Source organism: Octodon degus, unplaced genomic scaffold, assembly GCF_000260255.1.
Source record: "Octodon degus isolate 3935 unplaced genomic scaffold, OctDeg1.0 scaffold00027, whole genome shotgun sequence".
Lineage (NCBI taxonomy): Eukaryota > Metazoa > Chordata > Mammalia > Rodentia > Octodontidae > Octodon > Octodon degus.
Genome location: NW_004524603.1, coordinates 648,488 through 671,020, shown reverse-complemented (window position 1 = coordinate 671,020; position 22,533 = coordinate 648,488). Strand labels below are relative to the sequence as shown.

Genomic DNA, 22,533 nt, shown 5'->3' with positions numbered 1-22,533 from the left:
TGCACCCTTCCTGTAGCCCGGCTCTGGAGCCTTGGCCAAGGGTCCGGCACCTCTTCAAGCCCTGGCTTCATGTGAAGCTCCTGGCTTCAAGCCTCACCCAGAGATCGGGGGCCACAAAATCATGAACACTGTGGAGCTGAGAAAAGATTCCCTCCTCTCACCTGAGAGAAGGGAGATGACACTGCGCACTCCGGCCTGCCTGTCGTTGTCCTTATTATCGCCCAACAAAGCTTTGCACGCATGCAGCTAGAAATACAGACGCACAGGCACATGTGTGCACACATGTGCATGAGCACCCAGGAGGCATACTCAGGTGTGCACACGGGTAGCAATAATGTGTCCACGTGTGTGAACGTGGACATGCACACACCAGCACACCCACAACATGTTACTCTGACTGCCTGACTCACAGGGACCCGAGATGCCACAAACACTGCCACACAGGGCCTGACGCTTGCAGGCTGCTCTGTAGGAATCTACCTGAACTGTGGCCACTGGATTGTCCCCAGGTGCCAAAAATTCTAGAAGGGCCCTAGCCCTTATGGGGCAGAGCAGGAGACCACCCAACCCTAGACGACACTGCAGATGAACAGAGAAAGGGCGCCAAGGCACCAAGAGCCGGTGCCACCTCCATTTAAGTGACTTCAGCACAAGTGGAGCAGTACAGGAACAAAAGCCCTATTTAAAATGAGGCATGTCACTGATGTGGCCTAGAACTGGGGATCAGTTTTGCCTACTTTTGCCTTCCCTTCAGTTTGAAGGGAAGGTGCTGACTTCCTGGCTGGATTTTTAAAGACTGTCTCAAAGTAGAGCTAATCTTGGTCATCACCGTGTGTCCACTGCCACTCCCAGGCGTGCTGGCCCCACATGCAGAAGCCATGTTACCAGTGTCACCTCAGAGGATGGCTCACCTCATGTGGACAGACAAGCAGGCCTGGGTCCATCCCAGGGCCCAAGTGTCTGTCCTACCCTGCAACTGACACTCAGCACATCTCAGCCTTCTCTAGGTCTGTAGGCTGTCATGGCCTTCCAGCCCCACCCACAAGCATACGCGCACACGTGTGCATATGCGCACACAATGCATGCATGGCCTTCCAGCCCCACCCACAGGCTTACGCGCACACGTGTGCATATGCGCACACAATGCATGCACGGCCTTCCAGCCCCACCCACAGACATATGTACACATGTGTGCATACGCACACACAATGCATGCATGGCCTTCCAGCCCCACCCACAAGATATGCACACACATGTACCTATGCACACAATGCATGCACTTCCACACACTTCTTATGCACAGCATTCTCCCAGGTGTGAATATGTGCACACAAGCTCACTCACATGTATACACACAATTAACCCCTACACACTCACATCTCCACACATACATGTGCCCAGGTGCACACACTCACACACACAACTGCATGCATGCACACACTCACATGCACGCTCACACGTGTGACCTCCATACCAGCCAGTGTTCTGCGCAGGTCAACACCCCCAGGGCCACCTCTCCCTCATGACTCCCCAGAAGGAAAGGGTCACTGCTCTAGAACCTACATTCCACCAGCTCACATTCTCCCAGTATGCATGGCTCACCCAAGAGAGCATATAGCTCAGCACCTGCCTGGCAAGCACAAGGTCCTGAGTTTGATTCCAGAGAGAGAGACAGAGAGAGAGAGAGAGAGAGAGAGAGAGAGAGAGAAAGAGGAGGAGGAGGAGGAGGAGTGGGAGGGACATAGGGACACCTGTGGAAGTGCCTCCCATGAGTCACAGGCCTGGTTTGCTGGAATACAGATAAATTAAGAGGTGCCCACCCCTCCCAACGGATGAAGAACTTGCTGGTTGCCAGCCCAAGGTGGGGATGCCCTAGAGAGGCAGGCATGCGTACTGACCCCTGCCCTGTCTCTCCACTTAAAGTCAGAGGGCTGGTTTTCTCCCATCCCTCCCTCCCTGGCCAGGGTCCTAGAGCAGCCAGTGCTCTGAGCAGAGGAAGTGTGCTGTAGAGAAGGGCAGGGCTCTACTGCCCAGGGTCCCTGCAGGGCCTTGGTGCCAGAGGGCCTGTCCCTCCACTTCCCATGACTGTGGTCTCTCAGAGGATGGCCCAGAACCATCCAGTCAAACCCTCAGGACGTGGATGGACAAACTGGCCTGGGTCCCCCATAACTGAGGTGCTCTGCCTAGAAGTAGCTGGGGGTCCCAGGCTGGCATCCAAGAGTGTGCAAGGAGAGACAGTCATGAGACCTAGTTGTGAGTCAGGCTAAGAGCTAAGAGCGGTGCGGTCAGGTTGCCTGGCACCTCTCTGTGGAGATCCCTGTGGAATCCCTGGGCTCTGGGCCAGTGCCTCTTCCTACCACTGCAGAGTATGACGTCTGAGGCCATACCCCGTCCATGTCCCCCTCAGCCAAGGTCCATGGCTGGGCAGTGACATCACAGGGCCCCCTTCCCCGTGCGTGCTCTGATGGAGCAGATTTCAGCAGACTTCAGCTTCCTTTGCAGATACAGCAATCTCATCTTCCCTGATACTGTGTCTATTTTTATTTCCATTTGCCATTCATTTCCTCTGCTTATCTCCACGGCTTCATGACCCATTTAGGCATACTTCCAGGACCTGGGAATTAGCAAGTCCAGAACCACCACTAGCAGAGTAACTCCCATGGGGCAACTGCTATGGCACACACATGCGCCTGCCCATCGTGTGCAGACAGCCCCTTCAGCCACCCTGCACGCAAGGCGCCCTCTTCTGTGGGTCAGGACCAAGACAGGGCCCCCTTGTGCTGGGTCTGAACAGGAACCCCCCTGTAGGCAGCTGCTGTCCCTACCATAGCTCAGCCTGTGACCCCAGGCCTCCGGGTGTCTGTCTTCCCTCCCTTTCTTTCCCAGGCCCTGGGATCCCTGACACCCTGTCCTCGTCCCTCAGCTGTCCCGGGATGAGCGTCAGTCTCAGCTCCCTCAGTCCTCTTCTTGTTTGTGATCAGGAGAAAGAAAAGGGCCCACAGCTCGCAGTCTGCGAGGAGGACGGGCCAGAAGCTGTACTGAAATGATTGTGGGCCAGCGATCCAGTGAGCAGAACTCGCAAGGGTGAGACTCAAGAGCTAGGGCTGGGACCCGGGCTGCTTCTCTCCATGGTCACAAAACCGTGTGTTCAGGTTTGCAAAATGCTGTGTAATCCTTCACGTAGAATTTGGAGACTCCTCCAGCACCCACTGCCTGCTTCTCAGCGCCAGGACTCGGGCCCTGAGGACCGAACAGCAACAGTGACCCCTGGTGGCCACCTTCCTAAAAGCACCAGGCTCTATTGAGACGGGAGCTCCAGTCTCGGAATCCACCCAGGGCTGAAGCCCAGGAGCCAGGAGGGCTAGGACTGCTCAGCCTGCCGCGTGGATATCAAGAGACCCAGACAAGAACACCCGGAGGTCAGGAAAAGCAGCACACGTGTGTTCATGCGTAGCACTCCAGCACGCACATGGTACACACACCACGCACATGGCCACACTCGGCAGGCACGCATACCTGCTCCTATGTACGGGCTCACATGTGCAGGGGGCACTCACTGCGACACACCACCACACAGGAGTGCCGTGGGCCCAAAACTCACCTCTTTCACTTACACATTCATGCACACACATTCCTGCAAGGTGCACACTTGATCTGACACACACACTCACAAGCACACGCTGAGGATCGAGCACAGCCTCCCTCAGGTAGTATACAAGTAACCCCACATCCAAAGTCGATATTCACCTGCCCAGAAACCAGGCCAGGGACCCCTAGTGCAGGGCCAGAACAGGTACCCTCTTCTGTGGGTCAGGACCAAGACAGGGCCCCCTTGTGCTGGATCTGAACAGGAACCCCCCTGTAGGCAGCTGCTGTCCCTACCACAGCTCAGCCTGTGACCCCAGGCCTCCGGGTGTCTGTTTTCTCTCAGGAGGCGCCCTCCCTTTCTTTCCCAGGCCCTAGAACCCCTGACATGCTGTCCTCATACCTGCCAAACAGGAGCTTCCCCTTTGGCTGTCCTGGGACCTGGAAGGCCACAGATGCCAGAAACCTCCTCTTGCAGGACCCCAGGGCTGCTCACGGCTGCTTTTGGAGAAGAGCGGAGCCAGGATAGCCAGGAGTCTCTACGCTCCAGAAGGAAAGAGCTTCTCTGAACTCCATCCTGCCCGCTGTGCACCCTGCAGCTGAGCAGGGCACAGTTGTGTTCCCAGGAGGTCTGGGCAGTCACAGCTCTGCAAGTTGCACCCGACACCCAGGAGCCTCAGATGGGTCCTGGGAGGAAGCACCCCAGAGCCCCGAGGCATCGGCCCAAGCAGAGCCCAGGCCCCGGCCCCAGAAGCCTGAGGTCCGTGAGCCTCGCCAAGGCCAAGCCACTGTACAGTCTGGCAGCTTGGTTCTTAAACACAAGGGTAGACAACCTGGGGCCTGTCCCTCTGGAAACTGCTTCTCTTCCAGGATTTCACAGCAGCTCAGCAGCACTGACTAGCCACAGAAGGCAGGGACAGGTGAACAGGAGGGCAGTGGCAAGCAGCTGCCGCACTCAGGTGGGTCTGGAAGGCTCCTGTACAACTAGGATGTGGACAGATGGGGGCACTGAGCCACCCTGGAGCAGCCCTGTCCCTGTCTGTGAATGGCCAGGCGCCCATCACTCCATCACCTGCAGGCCGTAATAAGGCTGGCATGAAACCCAGCAGTACACACATGGCTGCCCCTTGGTCAGGCCTGCAGGCCACCAGGCTGCTCAGCTAACAAGCAGGCCCACAGGAGTCATCAGGCATGGGGACATGTGCAGGTGGCTCTGCCTCCAGGGGAGACTGTACTGTGATCAAACTCCATGCAGACCACACTTACAGGGTCCTCTGTACCTCAGGTGACAACATGAGGACCTGATTGAGGAGCTCGTTAGGGAGAGCTGTGAAGAGCCAGGCCTTAGGAGGCCCCAGAGCGAGCCATGGCCTTCGCAGGTGAGAACACATGAGAAGGCCCCTCGTGCACCCAGCAGCAGGCCCTGCTCAGAGAGCACTTCCTATGAAGGACAGGTCTGCTTGTCCCCAAGCCCCGAGAGATGGCATTTGTTTTCACAGCCAGGAGGAACCAGGATGCTGCTCAGGTGTGGTAAGCACCTTACCACATGGGAGCCCAGGCGTGGAGAGCAGGGCCCCGCCAACACGTGCCACCACTTATGCCAGGGCTCACACCCAGCCCTCCTAGGACTACCCACCCTAGGCCCTCAGAACTGTCCAGCTCACCTCTGTGGCCATCCTGACCCCGGTACCTGCCTTCCAGCCAGAGTCTGTGTCCTGGTATTTGGCTTAGGAAGTTACAGGTGGGGCATGTTTGTCCGATGTAAATTAACAAAATCCTCCGTGCATGTCCACTCTCAACACAGGAGCTGATGCCCACATGTGATTTCTGATGTGCCAGGCACTATCCCTACATGCATGCACACACATGTGCGCACACAGACATGCATGCACACACAGACACGCATGCACACACTCAGTCAGCCCCAAGTGCTCGAAGCTACCGTGCCTTTTCTCTGTCACAGCCCAGGCCCACAAAGGAGAGCTGCAAGGCTACAGGACAGTACGTGGCCAGCTGGTGCTTGGCACAGTGAGCGAGTCGGGAAACCTGAATTGTGAGCTCTAGGTCCTGGGCAGCTCAGGAATCTGCACCACCACACCACATGACCTCACTCCAGGGAAAGGAAGCTCTTGGGGACTGAGACAAGGACGGGCGTATAGGCCTGTGGTTCTGCTGGCCTGTGCCCGCTGCCATTGGTTCTCCACAGGTGCTCTGTCCTGGGGGCACTGTGGAGAGATCCTGTGGTGTGTGGCCAGGGTCAGGAAGACTCTCGCCCTGCATGTGGCTCTGCAGCTCAGCAGCCACCAGCCACCATCTTCTCAAGGAAATAGCACCGCAGAACAGGCGGGAAGCAGGTCCCCACACCAGGAGCAGGAGGGAGCAGATCCCATGTCAGGCCAAGGCCAGGCTGCTTGCTACACCTGAGAGCCTTGTGGGACACAACAGTGAGCACAAACCAGCGGGGCCCCACACCCAGGCCAGCTGCTGCCAGCTCCAGCCTGTGGTCCACCACAAGGCCAGAAGCAACCAGTTCAGCCCAAGGGCTGTGCACCTCCAGGCCAAAGGGGAAACTCAAGAAGTTCTCATGAGCAGTTCTCAGCTCAAGAAGGCCGCCTCTCCCCTCTCGGCTGGTGCCTGAGGCCAGGTGTCAGAGCCCAACACCCTTCACAGACGTGAACACACACCACATTTCAACTTCAAATACGAAGACATCAATCTGGTTTGTTGTTGTTGTTTTTGTTGTCGTTATTATTGTTGTTTGTATTTTAGTAGGGGTCTAAGGGTCTCACTACTTAGATTGGAATCATAATGATCTGCCCGTGTTCAGTATCCCAAAGAGCTGGGATTACAGGCGCACACCATCAGGCCCAGTCTCAGTCACCTCTCAGCACACCCCGGGAGTGGGGCCAGCGCGGATCGAACCCTGGCTGCTGCGTCTGCCTAAGCAGGCACTTTCATCCACTGAGCTATTTGGCTGGCCTTTAAATACATCAATCTTATCTCTTTGTTACTTCCTTATTTTTTACTTTTTTGGAAGAGGAAAGTCAAATGTAATCAAAAACAATAAGTGTAACAAGCTGTGCTTAGCAGATTACAGGTGCCCAGCACATGCCTCTGAGTAAGGGACTAGCTAACACAACTCAGAATATACACCTTTTCTGGGGTCCTGCTGAGCACTGTGCATGAAGAAAAAGATAATATGACAGAATTCTACCTGCAAGGCGTTCATGTTTTATTTGAGGAGTAAATATGTAGACAAACACATCTCAGAGCATCACAAAGCAAAATGTAAAAAGAACTAAAGAAAGCAGGAGCAATTTCTAATGAGCAAGTTTGTTCTTTGCATTTCCTATGGGGAAATCAGGAGAAACTGACTCAGTGGGAGGAGGCATCTATGGACCAGTCTCCATGGAAACTATGGACCAACCCAAATTCTTCGTGGTCTCCATGGAAACTGTGGACCAACCCAAACTCATCATGGTTTCCATGGAAACTGTAGACCAACTCAAAATCATCTTGGAGACTCTAAGCAAATCCAACCTCATCATGGTCTCTATGGCAACTGTGGACCAACCCAAACTTATCACAGTCACCATGGAAACTTGCTGGGAAAAGAAGAGGAATCCAAGACCAAAGGTTTGGTGTGGCTCTGTCAGTAATCAGCTGTGCAAACCTCAAGTGGATGCCTCCTCTCTGGATTTCTGGGTTTGTTTTTTCTGAAAATAACAGAGCAGAACCAAATGATCTAGACATCCCCTTCAATTCTAAAATTCCATAGTCCCAAATCAGCAATCAAAAACAGCAACCAAGAATGGTGGGAGGCAGTGAATGCGAGCAGAGGGCTTCTCTGTAGGTAGCACCCAGCGTCACAGATGGGGAAAGCACTACCTGTAACTAACCTGTACTCTCCTAGGAACAGAGCCAGGTTAAGAAGTGAAGGAGCTTCCCTGGCAAGTGCAAGGGTCTGAGTTCAATCCCCAGTTCTGCAAAAAAAGAAAGAAAGAAAGAAAGAAAGAAAGAAAGAAAGAAAGAAAGAAAGAAAAGAAAGAAAGAAGAAAGAAAGAAAAGAAGGAAGGAAGGAGGAAGAAGAGGAAGTGAAGGAGCTAGACACAGCACAGTGGCACAGTGGTGAGAGCCTGGCCAGGCTGGGGCCACACAGCAGCAAGTCCAGGATAGTTTCAGGTTCCAGGCAGGGGACAGGCCACCACCATCACAGAGGAGCACCTGTGGGCTCCTTGCATGCTAGCTGTGAGACACGGCCAGCCAGCCTGAGCGTCCTGCTTGTTCAGTGGCACAGTCAAAGTGACCTGGCCGGCTGGGGAACAATGTCCTCCCACCTAGCTCTGCTGCATAACTCCGCGGCCCTCCTCTGTCTTCCTTCTGGTCTCTGTCTTTCCCCTCCATCTCTCCATCTCCCTCTCTCTCTGTTCTCTCTGTTTCTGTCTGTCTCTGACCACTCAAGGAACAGAGGCCAGTCCTCAGAGTACAGGCCTGGCCATCTGGGTCACCTAGAGCCACCTGGACACAGCCCACACTGCCCTCCCCACTTCCCCCGATCATGGACGAGGATGAGTGGGTTGGGGGCATGGCTGGAGAGGGCACCACAGTGGGACAGCTGTGCTGCCAGGGCAGGCCATGCATCCTTTGGAGCTGCAGGAGGCAGGCCAGTTGGATTTCCAACCTCCCCAACTCCTGCGCCGTGAGCTGTGGCCACCACAGACACCTGTAGAAGCAGGCCAAACCCGGAGCTGCCACACAAGGGCTCAGGAGACAGTGACCCTGCAGAGCCACCCTGCCATCATGAGGCCCACTGTTGGGCCTCTATGACCCAGAGACCCCCTGACTCAGGCTGCCAGTGCCAGCCTGCGCAAAGTGGGGAGCCTCTCTCAGGCCAGAATGTAAGCAGAGGCCTCCCCTGAGTGTCAGGCCCTCTGTGTACAAGGCCAGGTAGCCCGATGTCCCCCACACCCGGGAGGCTCCATGGAGACTGTGGGGGTCCTTCAGAGGCCGCTCCCTCACCTCTTGGCTCACCTCACCCGCTGTGGTGCACCTGAGGATGCAGCCCCACACCCATCCCCCTCTCAGGACTCACCTGCCGCCTCAGACCTCAGTCAGCCTGAAGCTCTAACCCTGCAGCCCACAACCGTCTACCCACCCCCTGGAGGGAACACAGAGCTGATTCACCTTTACACCCAGGCCCAGGGTATGCGACCCTTGGAAACAGTGCCACAAGAATTTGCCAAAAAGAAGGCCTCAGAGAGACTTGTGCAGCTGTGATCTTGGAGGGAGAAGCCTCTAGGCGCCCAGCATCCGGGGAGAACAGACAGGGTGGCTCCCCGCTACGCGGAGCACCCTGAAGCCTTGGAAGGAAGAGGCCCATCCACGCTACACACAGCACTGTGGCCCCAGGGGACATCGCTATCCAGAAGACTGCAGTCACCGAAGCACAGAGCCCACACGACCCACCACACCCGGCACCGGAGAGGCAGCCAGAGGGAGGACAGCCAGTGCGGAGGGGAGTCAGTGTGCACAGGGACCGAGCTTCAGTGTGGGGAGACCAGAACACCCCACAAGGGACATGCTGAGGCTGCACCTCGCCAGTGTGCCTGGTGCCCCTGAGCTGTGTGCCTAAGAACGCTTAGGAAGGCAACTGACGCGGGAGCAGTCTCTGGCACCGTCTCCTCTAATGAGTGAAGGGGAGGCCGAGTGATAAGGATGCCTCCTCCCCCCAGCAGCCTGGGAACGAGATGTCCAGTGAGTCCTCCCTCAGCAAAGGAGTTCTCTGGCCGCCGAACCCAGGCACCAGCTGGTCCTGCCAGACCAGGCAGGCCACGCCAGCCCACGGGGCAGAGATCTCCGACCTTCAAGGCAGAGCTCATGGGAACAAGACACCTGGTGGAAGAGCTCATTGACAGCCCAGCAGGTTTCCTATTAGGATAGGCTTGTTTCTTCAAGCAGGAAAATCAGTTCTGTAAAGGGTAGGACTTTTAAGAGTTGCAGGGACGTTTTGCTGGCAAAGAAGTCTTTGGGCCAGGCTCATGAAGAGCAAGCAAAAACACCTCTCCACCTGCCCCACTGGACAGGGGGTGATGCTCAGGAGAGGACCGTGTGGCCAGGCAGTGGCCACTGCCGGAGCAGAGCAGGGACTGTCCCCCAGGCTCCTGCTTCAGGTGTCTCTACCCACAGGAGCAATTTCAGCAATACTCCAGGCCAGTTTTCAGATACCAAAAATACTAATTTCTGCGAAGCCAGCCCGGATCATCTTTAATTAGTGCACTACAGCCCAGCCACTGAAGCACGAAGCCAGCACAGCAGCTGACAGACGCTAATGAGCAGCAGCACCCACGCCGATGAGGGGACAATGAAGGCGATTTATCTGAAAATTAATACGCGATTAGGAATGGCAGCCGTGCAGAAGCACTGACACCTAGGAGAGGCCGGATGTGTGACCAGGAACCGGACGACGTGGCTCCCCTTCCCAGGAGCCGTGACGGTGACCTGACCACCATCAGAGGGACCCCCAGGCTCAGGCCAGCAGAGCAGCAGAGCTGGAGAGTCTGCACTCATCTACTCCGGGCCCCAGCATGTCCTTCCGATGGGGACACTGACACGAGCCCAGCCACCTGGTAAGCACAGCCCTGCAGACGGTGGCCACCAGCTCGGGTGGCCACACAGACACAAACCCTCCACAGCCAGGCCCCATTATACTTGCAGAGAAAGGAACTGTGAAAGCCACCAGGCTTTACTGCTCAGACCGATCACACGTTCTGACAGAGCCCTGGCTCCTGGGCTCCTGGAAAGCTCAGGGCCAGTGTCTCAAACCGGGACACTAGATCCGGCGATGTGCCCTGCCAGGAGCTGGGCACACAGAGCCACAGACACTGAGGAAAGACAGTGGGCGCAGCAGCCATGGGCACAGCGGAGCAGGGGCCACACACAGGCTTGCAAGCTGGTACCTGCTGCACATCACCCCCCGCGCACAGGGGTGTCCACAGTGTTCTCACCCTGAAAAGAGCCCAGGGGGTGAGCTTTTCAAACTATTTCAATAAATAGCCTTCACTCGTCAGATATAACCTGAATAAGCTCCACATCCAAAAATGGGTCCCCTAAGTAGACTAGAAGCTGTATCTGTGGGGTGGCCCTGCTCCTGGGGACCTCAGGCCTGAGTGCAAGGTCCCCATGGGTTGCACGTGCCTGGGAGCCTGCAGAGCCAAGAAGGTGAGCTGTAAGCAGGCTTCATTGGCCTTCTGAAAATGGTTCTATAGCCTCGGTACAATCGGGGTGTGACTTTCTCTTCTCTTGCTCCTTCCCATCACCTCTCTGCTTCTCCCTACCAAAGAAGTCAGCTGGCATCTGTTCCCTGGTATTCAGAGTTCTGACCCAGCGGCTGAGCAGCAGGCAAGCCCGTGTGCTCCCCAGGAGCTGACACGCTCTCTGGCAGGGGGCACGTGTGCAGTGAAGCCCCGCGTGCACCGTGCAGTCGTGTCTGCAACGCGCCTGGCACGTTGTGCGCATGCTCAGGTGCACACGCAGGGCATTATCAGAAGCTGCAGCACAGACGTGAACTGTCAGTCCTGACACCACATCTCTCTGCAGCTTAGAGATAATGAGGAGTCTCCATAGCAACCCTGGAGCAAACACCCAATCGCCCCGTTTTCCTCAACACCCCGGGTAGCTGCATCTCCTTCTCCCAGAACACAGGCTGTCAGCAGGAGGAAACTGTGGGATGGCTCTTTGTCGTCTGACATGGGTCCGACCATGCCCCTCCTGGAATCCGTGTACAGCTGGCGTCTCGGCCTGAATTTTGTCTTTGCCGCTGGCTGCCCAGAGGTCCAAAGCCGCTGTCACTCTGCCACATTCTGTTTGCAGAGCCACTGTGAATGGAAATTCACCTTGTGAATCTCTGGAAGCACACGGGGAGAGCCAGGGCCACAAGCAGTAAGGCTCTTCCTGCACTGCACCCGCTGGCTCTGCTGCTGGAGCTGCTGCCTGAACAGCTCTGCCCTCACACTTAGGACTTGCCACACCTTTAGGGTCACAAGATAAGCACAGCAGAGCCCAGGGAAGCTCCAAAGGGCAGGGTGAGGCCCAAGGGGGCACAGCTTATGCCTGAGGCTGCAGGGAGGTCTTGGTCTGGCTCCTCACCTGTGTGCAGTGTCCTGTGCCCACAACCTACAGAGCCACCCTGAGGGCACAAGGCCGTTGAGACCCACCTCATGCATCCTGGACCCAAGGGCATCTAGGGCCAGCTTCCTGGACCCTTCCTTTTGACTTTTCTCTGCTTTGGTACAACTTGCGCTCATTGTAGGTACTTAAAAATATCATTAACCAATGGGCCCTTCGGACAGGAGCCAGGGCAGCTCTCTCTGGGCTGTCACTTGCCACCATCCCAGTGCCTCACCACGTGGTGCTGCCACAGTGTGACCTCACTGCTTCTCACTTTGTGCCTCTGACTCAGGGTACCCATGCCTTCCTGAACCCCTCCCCCCCCCCCGTGGAAAACTGAGGAAGGCACTGTCTGGACAAAAAGCTAACAGGAAGCAGCGGCCCTTCCTCACCACCTAGAGCCACTGCTGGGTTGCATTCCGGAAACTGAATCCCGACAGACGCCTGCTGTGGGCCTGCCTGCCCCAGAGGACATGAAGACAGGTTCGCTGCGATCCGCTCCTGCTTCTGCCAACAGGCCAAAGGCCTTAGCATTCCAGCTGAGCACGGGCAGCGCCCCTCTCACAGCACGGCTCAGCACGCTCTAACTGCATTACCTCCAGCAAGCCAAACCATGGGGGCTCCAGGGGCCAAAAGGCCGCTTCTGTGACACACAGAGTTATCAAGACCTCCTTTGCTTCCTTAATCTCTTGGGAGGAAAAATATACCAGTTACCACGGGAGCAGGTCTCCCTTCTGCCCAGACATTTGGTTGCTTGGGGTCTGGAGGTGGCTGTTTTCTGGCATCTGTGTGTGTGTGTGTGTGTGTGTGTGTGTGTGTGTGTTAGCCATCTTTGTGATGAAGAATTACACTGCAGCACAGTCGGCTGTCAGCACAGGAGTGCAGAGGAGACTCAGGGTGCAGATACACAAATAAGACGCAACCGCATGGGCCAGGAAATGGACACCCTCACCCGGTGCAACCCAGCCTGCTTCTGGATAAAGGTCTCAAAAATGGCAAAAATCAAGCTCGTAAAGGATGAATGGGAATGTACAGAGACCTAAACATGACTCTCTATAAAGTCATGGTCAAGATCGCTTCTCAAAACACTCAGGAATGCTTGTGGTCACGCTGAGGGCCGTGCTTGTTTGTGCATGCATTACTCCTGTTGCACACACAGGCCTGGCCTACCTACAAGCACTCAGAAATCCTCTCTTCTGGCCTTCAAGCGACATTCCTCCTCCAAGGCTCCTGAGCCTTGGTCAGCTCCCAAGTAGCCCCAGTCCACACGTCCATTAGACCAGTCAGGGTGAGCACTGTGGGGTTCCCACACAGGCAGGACTAAGTCCGTTTCCAACTGGAAGGACTTCTGGAAGGACTGAGACCAGCGGCCCCGGCACACGTAGTGAGCTGCAGGAGCCGCACCCTCGGGGGAACGGAGGCTGGAGGCAGAGCAAGGTGAGGGCACCGCAGGAAGCCACAGGGCACAGCTGAGAAGCCAAGCAGCAGGAAACCAATGCCAAAGGTCGCCCGGTACCCCACGACTCCAGGGACATGCCTGAGGGGCAAGAGTGGCCAAGAAAGTGGCCAGCATAGCCTCTGATGTGGCCTAGGGGGCCAGTAGTTGCTTCAGGACAGAGCAATCATATAAACATTGCATTTACAACAAAGTAGGGCTAGGGAGGACTGAAAGGTCCCAGCACACTCCTCTCGGGCATGTGCCTCTGTGGCGGCACTTGCAAATGCAGAGCTCTCCCGGGGAACACGTCCTTGCGTCCTCCTAGTTGCATGGAATCAAACGCTTTAAATATCCTACATGGATCCCAAGAAATGATATTTAAAAGTTAATCCCCTGGTGTGTCCCGACATCAATAAGCCCTCGGAAAGCCAAGATGGCACTGAGTGATGTCCACAGAACGGAAGAACCGAAGGAAGGAGGGGCAGATGGGCGCCCAGACACAGGCAGAGCTCAGCTCCCACTGGGGAGAGCACAGAACCCCAGGGGGTAGGCAGGGCACGCCTCACGGCCTGAGCTGCCTCAGGAAACTGAGCCTCGGCAAGGGACGCAGAGACCCCGCGGCATGAGGGCGTGTGGCTTTGCCGGCATCCCCACAGAACTGTGAAACAGTATCACCAGTGTCTTCAACCTTTTGCCTGGAGAAGTGACTATCGTCCAGCAGGTTTGGGGACACTGCAAGGCCCTTGCTTGCACCCTTGCTGTGAGAAGCTCCACACTCAGATGGTTACTTTTTCTATTTAGAGCCTTCTCAGAGAACAGAACCATTTAATTGAGAACATAAATAATTTTGCAGCCAAAGAGGCCATGACAAACAACTTCATGTTCTGCCACCTTGGTGGACACCACGGACCCATGCAGTACACTGCTTTTGCTGTCCACATGGCAGCACTTGCTGCTACCTTTAGGAAAAGGACGTGGCTGTCTGCTTGTCAGACACTGTCCAAAACATGCAGACCATTGGTGCGGAAGTCTACAGGGCCTACGAAGTCAAAGAATCTTGAGGAGCTCCCATCCGTGCTGGGGCAAAGCACCTAAAATCAATGGCACTGGGAACCAGCAACCCAGCTGCCCAGGCCGTGGCTGCAGACACTGTCACGCTAGCCCTTCCAGAGGAGCGGACACGACTCTCAGGCCTTCCTGCTCACCTGGGGAAGGCTGAGCACTGACCTACATCGGGACAGAAGCAGAGGTGCCCCACACAGAGCTCTGTGGGGCAAATGTCACATGCAAATACAGGAGGAGGGTTCTGTTCAAACAAATGCAGGCACCATACTGTGGCACCCAACTTCAGGGGACAGAGCAAGCCACAGGGACACGCAGCATCATTTTATCCAGAGCCACCAACAAAACACACATCGGTCTTAGGCACTTTCTCATCACTGAAACACAGCACCCAGTACTGTCCCTTCAAGAGGAGGGGGTTCTCCTTCCCAGTCTGTGGAGGTTTCAGTCCGCATCCACTGGCAACAAGGCAGAGGGCCTGGGAGAGAACTGCTCACCCCGGGGGCAGGAGGCAGAGAGCGAGCAAGGGAGCCATTTGCTTCTGGCCACGCCCCCAGTGGCCACCTTCTTTAACCTGGCTCCATGTCCACACTCGGCCACAAACCCACCAGAAGCAAATCCACTGATGAGTCTCACTGGGCCATGAGCGGTCACCTCCCAAAGGCCCACCTATGAGCACATGAGGCTTTGGGGGAAATCCATTTCTAAACTATAGCAAGATATAAGTAGGACCTACATGAAAGTTTAAAATAAATGTAATTCTCTGAAAGTATGCTTTGTACTCGTGAGTGTGTTTTTGTAAAATACATCAAAAGCACAAATACTAAGGTACTAATTTCCAGAACACACAATCACGAGCATCAGGGCCACCCGCAGGTCCCCATGTCAATGAGCAGTTCTGTGTGACCAGACGCCGTCTCACCCAGACCCACCCCTCAGCGAGGGGCATGCTGACGTTGCTGTACGGCACGGCCACCTCCCTGTGTGCATTCAGCGCCCGAGCCCTCCAGCATTGCATAGCTATGTATTTTAAAAGTAACAGGGAAAATGGCACCCTGACTTGTATTGTTGCACAAAAGCCTGGGCTTCTTCGAGCCCCCCTTTCTCTTCTGCACTGCTCCCCACTTTCCCTCTGGATTGTCCCTTGCAGACCCCAGCTCCAGGCTTTCTCCTCTCCGGGACCCTCAGCAGCTCCCAGACAAGAGCATGAAGTCTGCATAGCTGGACTCTGCGCTGTCCCCACAAAGGAAACGCCCTCAGCAGCTGGGAAGGGAGGCCCCCGGGATGCACTGACCAGGTGTGGGATGCGCTGGGTCCTTTTGCTACATGATTAATAGACTATGCTTAGAGTGGTTTTAAGTTTATGGGGACTTGAGCAGAAAGCACAGAGTTCCCACGTGCCGTACTTCACACATGGTGTCTCCAGGACCAAGACCCTGGTGTGCACAAGTGTCACCCACACTTTACAGTCGATGTGGAGGTCACTGCTGCTGTTGGACTTCTGCTGGTCCGGACCAATACCCAATGATGTGTCCACCTCCACCCAGGGAGCCTTCGCTGCCCTGGAAGCCGGTGCTCTCTGCCCACTCTCCTCCTCCACAGCTCTGCCGGCTCCAGAATTGGGATGCTCATGGGCCTCCGAATCAGCTCCTTCACTCAGGAACACAAACTTCCACTTCCCGTGTGTCTTTCCAAGTTCCTAGCTTGCTTCTTTTTAGTGACAGAGAGCGCTGCATCGTCTGGCTGTGCCACGCTACAGCACCCCTTCACCCACTGAAGGTGTCTTGCTTGTGTGTGCTGGAGGTGCAGGGGTAACCTGACCGCTACCTGCACGGAGCTTGAGAGCGGCTGTCTCAGACCCATGGCCTCAGTGTCCCCTACAGAGCACGGCGCCGGGTGTACCTCCCTTGGGAGAAATCTTTGTTTTATTTTGATGCAGAGTCTTGCTATGCAGTTCAGTCTGGCCTTGAACTCACCTATGTAGCCCAGGCTGGCCTTGAACTCATGGCAATCCTCCTGCCTCAGCCTCCAGAGGACTAGGATTACAGACATGTGCCACCATGCCTGGGGGGATTCTTACTAACCTTCTAGCACAGCTCACAGAACTTGGGTAGCAGGTCACTTCCCGTCACTGTTTATTACACAGGACTGTCAGGGAGAGATGCAGGGGCAAGGTGCTGAGGTGTGGGCTGGGAGTGCGTGCTGAGGGGTGGTGTGGGGGTACGTGATGTTGTGTGGCCTGGGGGTGCATGCTGAGGTGTGGCCTGTGGGTACACGCTGTGGTGAGGAGCCATTGCTTCTTGGCATGCCACCATCCCAGCACCTGGGAGTCCACATGGTACAGAAACTCCAGCAGCAAGACTCTATTACTGTAGATCTGCTCGTCAGAAAGAACAAGCTCATCAGAAGGAGGCGTTGGGGCCCTTGCACCGCCCTGGTCCTCCAGGGATTCCCTAGCCATGCCTCATGCCACTTAGCCCATCCCACTCACCCCCTACCCAACCTGTAGAAGACCCAGCTCAATAAGCTGAGCTCAGACTCTCCTTTGGAGTTACTCCAGGAGGCCCCTCCTGGGACCCCAAATTCAGGCTGGCTGTGCTCCCCACGGGGTCGTCGTGTGACCCTCGCGCTGTTCTCCATGGGAGGGGAGCTGATGGTATCTTCTTTCTTCAGTGGCCAGAGAATGCCTGGAGGACCAGGGCGGCGCCAGGGCCCCAATGCCTCCTTCTGATGAGCTTGTTCTTTCTGACGAGCAGATCTACAGTAATAGAGTCTTGCTGCTGGACTTCCTACACTGTGGTTAGCAGCGCTGGGGTAGGGAAGAGTGTTGGTGAAGTGGGTACCTGCTTCGTGGCAATGAGGCCCTGGCCACGTCCCCCGCTCTGGTCAGGGCTCCATCCCACCCTGACTCTTCCCTTCACTTGTGTTTGCCAGTGTCGGGGTTCTGCTGCTTCCCCATACCTGGGTACTGGCATGGCTGGCTCTTCCTCATTAGGTCACAGCCCTGGTTTGAGTTCAGCCTCTGAGAGAGGCCTTCCTCCAGGCTGGGCTCGGCCTGGGAGCCGGAGGCCAGAGAGAACTTTCCTAGGCTCCGACTGCGGCTTAGTGAGATACTCGGGTCCGGCCCAGCGAACGGCTCCTAGTGCCCTGGGATCTTCGGAGTACAGGCGTCTTGTGCACACTAACAGGACAGCTAGTGGCTGGGCCCCTGCGAGCTGCAGGGACAGGCTGCCCTCAGAGCCCCCAGCAAGGAACAGAATAAACCCAGCCACCCCATGGAATTGGCATAGACAAACCTAGGGCAGGGTTCAGCCTGTGGCCAGCTGGCGTCACTGCTTGTGGGCCAGAGCGGAGGATGAAGTGGTGGACCCTCAGTTTATGAGCTACAAGTTGGGGGAGGAGGGCTGCGCTCGCGTTTGTGCGGGTCACACAGCTGTGATCGTGCTCGCCCCCAGTGAGGAGTGGTAGACAGAGGCAAAGCTTTGCCAAATGCCTCCGCATAATTCCATCAATTACGGGTTCATCAACGGTTCGTCAGCTAACAGAAATCAGAGGCCTCATGAGCCAGGACCAACAAAGCCCCACTCTCCACACCGCAGCAGCTTTCCTGGGTGTCCAGGTCCACAGCACCACCCCACCCCACAGTCCTTAGTGCCACTTAGGCCACCCACCCGCCTGAGCCCAGCAACTTCCTTTCACCAAAAGCCTGAGTTTGAGAATCCCAGAAACGTCCAGAAAACTTATGTGTGGAAAGGTCAAGTGTGCTCACACACTCACCAACGAGCACCAAAGCAAATTAAAGTTCAGCCAGGTTCTTCAAACATCACTGAGCATGGGGCACCATCCTCCCGGGAAGCGGCGGCACAAAACCGCCCCAACTGCAGCCACATAAATGATGCAGAAAGGGCTCCCAGCATGAACGGTGACATTGCAGCCCAGACTCGAAGCCCAGCGCTTTACTCGGATGACCCTAGGCCCTGCCCTGCTGCCCGATGGGGCTGTGACTGCAGGCAGGCTTCTTGGGCAAATCTGTATCTTGGAACTAAAACTCTTCAGATATCATTCTCAGCTAAAGTTTATTTCTCAAAGCAATGTCTCAGGGCTCATGGGGTGATTCTTCCACAGGGTGCAATTACACTAACACAATTCATTATGACCCAGTCAGTGGCCACTGTGAAGACAGGGCCGGAACGTCTCAAGGCAAAGCCACAGTGAAACCAGGCATCTGGAGAGGGACAGAAGCTGCGGAAGGCTCAGCCAGTGCGTGCACCACCAGGCCTGGCCCTCTGCATGGAGCGCAGGCCCCGAGCCCCAGGATGGCACTAGGACCGTGCGCTCAAGCCAGCGCTGGGCAGGCCCCCGTCACACCCCCTGGAGCAGGGAGGCAGGACAGAGCCCATCACGCACAGAGGCCCTCTCCGAGCTGATGTCCGCGTTCTCAGCCTCGTGTTGCATCCCCAAGCACAGGAGGAGGACAAGACAAAAACACCAGACAAGCAAAGGGAGAAACGCTCCACCACGACAAGGCTGGGGCGGAGAAAGAAGCGTCAGCGCACCTGGTTCCCAGGACAGGCGGAGAGGACCTCAGAAAATGGCAAAAATGGTGGGGATGACAGGGGCCACTCGGTCACCCAAGGCTGCAGCACCACAGCCGTGGCCCAGCCCTCAGCCACGACCCTTTGCCCCCACTTGCAACTCAGGACTAACCAGAGAACGCCGCATTCGCCCCACCGAGTCACGCAGGAGTCTCGGCCCCCAGTGAGCAGCTGCCCACTTCCCTGAAAGGCCACCGCTGTCCCTGCGCCCCGCCCAGAGCCAGCCCTAACCCTAAGCAGCAGGTGCCCCAGCTCCAGGAGAGGAGCACAGGGTGACCTCTGCTGCCCTGGGGGGCTGCCTTCTCTCCCCACCTGGGAAGCTGCAGACCCTCCTCTGGGCCGGGAGGCTGCAATTCCAAAGCCGGCCACTAGATGGCACGCGGGACAGTCTTTGCAGGATCCAGATCTCAGCATCCGGGGCGGGGGCCCAGCCTGGGACCCAGAGCCAGGAGCTGCAGGACAGCGGGGGCTGGCTAATCCAGCCTGCCCTTCCATCAACTCCTCACCCTAGGCCCAGGATCCTGGAGGCAGAACCGTGACAACCCTACCCATGCACTCTCTGCAGCTCCCTGGGGCTCTGAGGAGTCCAGGTGAGCGCCCTGGGGCCCTGTGGGCACCTGCAGCTCAGCATGCCTCAGCTGTCCTCAGGACTGAGACATCCGCAGCCACCCGCAGCCCGTGGAGGCCGCCCGCGGCCACGCCAGAGGGCAGCTGTGCTGCAGAGCTCCGGGGCACTTTCACCCCCATGGAGACTGGACAGGAGCAAAGAACGCTGGGAAAATGATTGTCATATGCGGGGTTTTCCACCTGCACAAAACGAAGCTTCCTCGCTGCTGGGACAGGACAGCAGACGCGTGCAGCTCAAGCGAGGAGAGGCTGCTTTGGCTCGCGGTGTCAGAAGTTGCAGCACAACGTGTTGGACGGCGTCACGGGGAGAACAGCCTGGCGGAAGGCCCGCACGGAGGCACGTGGCTCTCCTCGCAGGAGGCAGCCAGGAGCAGAAACGGAAGGCAGGACCAGGGAGAGCGCACTCCTAGGCCAGGACCACAGTGACCACCTCCAGCCGCGCCTGGGCTCTCAGGCAGGTCAGCTGCAGGGCTCCTGCAGTCCAGCCTCCAAAGCTCTGCCTCGGAGAGCACTGCAGGCGGTCCGGATACAAACCACAAACTTCTGCCCCCGGCCTCCCCAGAGAATCCACCTGTGCCTCTCTACGCAAAGCCCATTGGGCCAGTCTCTCAGGGTCACCAGAGTTTAAACGGTCTCAGCAGCGCTCAAAAACCTGAAAGAAAATCCCTTTGCATCACTGCACATCACAGCCATAAAAATCCGTGAGCTCACTTTACAGTCACTCCTGCCAGTTCTGAGGCCCAGAGACATCTGACGTGAGCACTTGGCAGAGTGTGGGGGGTCGAGGGATCAAAGGGGAACAATGGCAAGCCTTGGCCTGGGGGCTCTGGTTTCAGTTCAGACAAAGCAGAGGTGCTGGGGCTCAGTCAGCACCAGTGACACAGTCAGATGCTTCCCCCAGGGAAGAGGGTGATGGGCCGGCTTCGGGACTCACAGAAGCAGGACCCTCTACTGCACGTTGTGGACCCCTCGCAGCTCCATGCCCTGTCCTTAGCACTCAGGACTCAGGCTATGGGATGGATAGAAGGAAGGACAGGCCCAGCTAAGGCTGCAGGGAGCAGGCGAGTGAGGAGGCAGCCTCTGCCCCGTCACCCTCCATCCCTGCTTGCTCTGCCCAGAAGCAAACACAGCTCTGAGGAAGGTGCACAGCAGACCAGAGAGGAAGGCCAAGTACCTGAGGAAGAGAGGGAGGAAAGGACAGGGGCCTGGACAGCCGTGGTGGCCAAGTGGAGCTGCTGAGAGCGGACTGCAGGCCAGAGCACTGGGGTGCCGGCCCAAGGGGCTCACACAAACACACATCTTTGACATCAGAAGGGAGCAGCAGACCCTTCGCACATCAAAGCCCAGTGAGGCAGAGGCAGCCCACCTTCCCTCCCGACCACTACCCCTGCCTCTGTTGGCAGGATTACACCCTGAAGACACGGGAAAAAGCATTCCTGGTCTCCTGCAGTGTCCAGCACGTGTGACTCTCTGGAACCATGTGGGAGAGGCAGAGTTCCGCAGACCTGGCATGGGGTGGGCATTGCACAGAATGCTATGTGCATGAGATGGCACGTGACAGGGCATCTCCTCTGCAGTGGAAGGCAAAGCAGAGATGACCCACGTGCCCCACGGAAGCTGCCCCACAGCAGGCATACCACCCTGAGTTTCTGCCTGAAATTAAAGCACAGGGTCCTTCACGAGGACACAGTGGTCCTCAGAAGAGACCCAGGAGAGGACTTGAGGCCTGTGACAGCCCATTCCCCACAAACCTGCTGCTTTTGCTCAAGTCTGAACTATAAACGGCCCCAGAGAAAGACCACTTCTGCTCAAGATCCCACCAGGAGAGCTGTCGCCTCTCCCCTGCAGGTCCAGGCTGCAGGGCTCATGGGCTGCAGGGCCAAGGTCCAGCTCCTCCCCATCTCTTCTCAGGCCCAGAGTTCAAGGTGTGGGCACTGATCTTCTCCCAAGAAACCACCTCTGTGTTCTCCACAGACAGCCAGTTCTACAGCATCTCCTCCAGCCGTGGTTCTGGGGCATTCCCAGGATGGCCGCCCTTTCCCTTTAGACCAACCCTCCACACACCTTCAGCTCCTCCTGTCCTCCTGGGTGCAGAGTCACAGCAGCCTTGGAGACACTGGGAAACCCCACCAGCCCCTCTTGGGGGCCAGCTGGGCATGTGTCTGTGGGAACTGGGACCCTGCCACAGCCATGTGCTGGCCAGTGGCTCTGACAAGTACCTGAGCTCCCGTGCTTTGTGCTGTCACCCATCAAGGACAGCACCCATCACCCGCCTGCCTCCTCACCCCCTTCGGTGGCTGACTGCAAACACCCTTTGGACTCCAGCTCGGGGAGTTGGGCCTAGTGTAGCCCCTGCTCTCGGCTCCTGATCCAGCCATCACCAGTGCCTCAGCAGAGACCTTAGCAAGTGACGGATCTGCTCGCTTGTGACAGAGACAAAGTGAGACCAAGACTGCACAGTACAAGCCCTGGCGGCACCATGAGGGGGAGCCCCAGGCAGCCTCACCCTGAGGGCCTGGCACCCACACACAGACCAGAAACCCCTGAGCTGCCCCAACACATGCCGCCACTGTCTGACGGGAGCCTGCCATGCAGCCCAGGAGGCCTTGCTCAAGCAGAGCCCAGGGACAGGAGGAAGGCACTCGCGCCTCCGAGGAGGGCGTGCCGCTCCTCTTCAGACTCAGGCCACCTCCAGACCCAAGAGCGAAGTCCCGGTGCGACTCTCGAGGCGTCATTACAGTGAGGGACCTCTGCGCCTCCAGTGTGCGATGGAGCCGGAGCCACACCAGAGCAGAGTGCAGCTGTTCCCTTCGGATTTGATGTGACAGTGGCACACCAGAAGCCTTGTAAAACGCTGACTTAACCATAGCAATGAGAACAGCATGTGCAGATTCTAGTCTCAACAGCCCCAAGAGATGAGTGTGATCTTCCCTTGCCTTTCCTGAGCCAAGTCTCAGGGCAGAGTCAGGTATGATTTACCAGAAGGGTGGAGTGGGGAGATGGAAGGGTGATGAGGGGAGCGAAAGAGAGGAGAGGAGGGGGAGGAAGGGGAGGGGAGAG

General features: G+C 56.8%; 1 protein-coding gene and 1 long non-coding RNA gene across 4 annotated transcripts in view; both read right to left on the bottom strand.

Moving 5' to 3' along the window:
• Ptprn2 (protein tyrosine phosphatase, receptor type N2) overlaps positions 1 to 22,533 on the bottom strand; it is a 553,794-nt gene that overhangs the window by 425,255 nt on the left and 106,006 nt on the right. The gene's annotated exons all lie outside the window — the stretch shown is intronic.
• On the bottom strand, positions 6,735 to 13,789 carry LOC111816136. The gene is made up of 3 exons (XR_002820626.1): positions 13,778 to 13,789; positions 6,957 to 6,959; positions 6,735 to 6,751 (listed from the first exon to the last, which is right to left on the bottom strand). It is a non-coding gene; the product is annotated as an uncharacterized LOC111816136 (long non-coding RNA).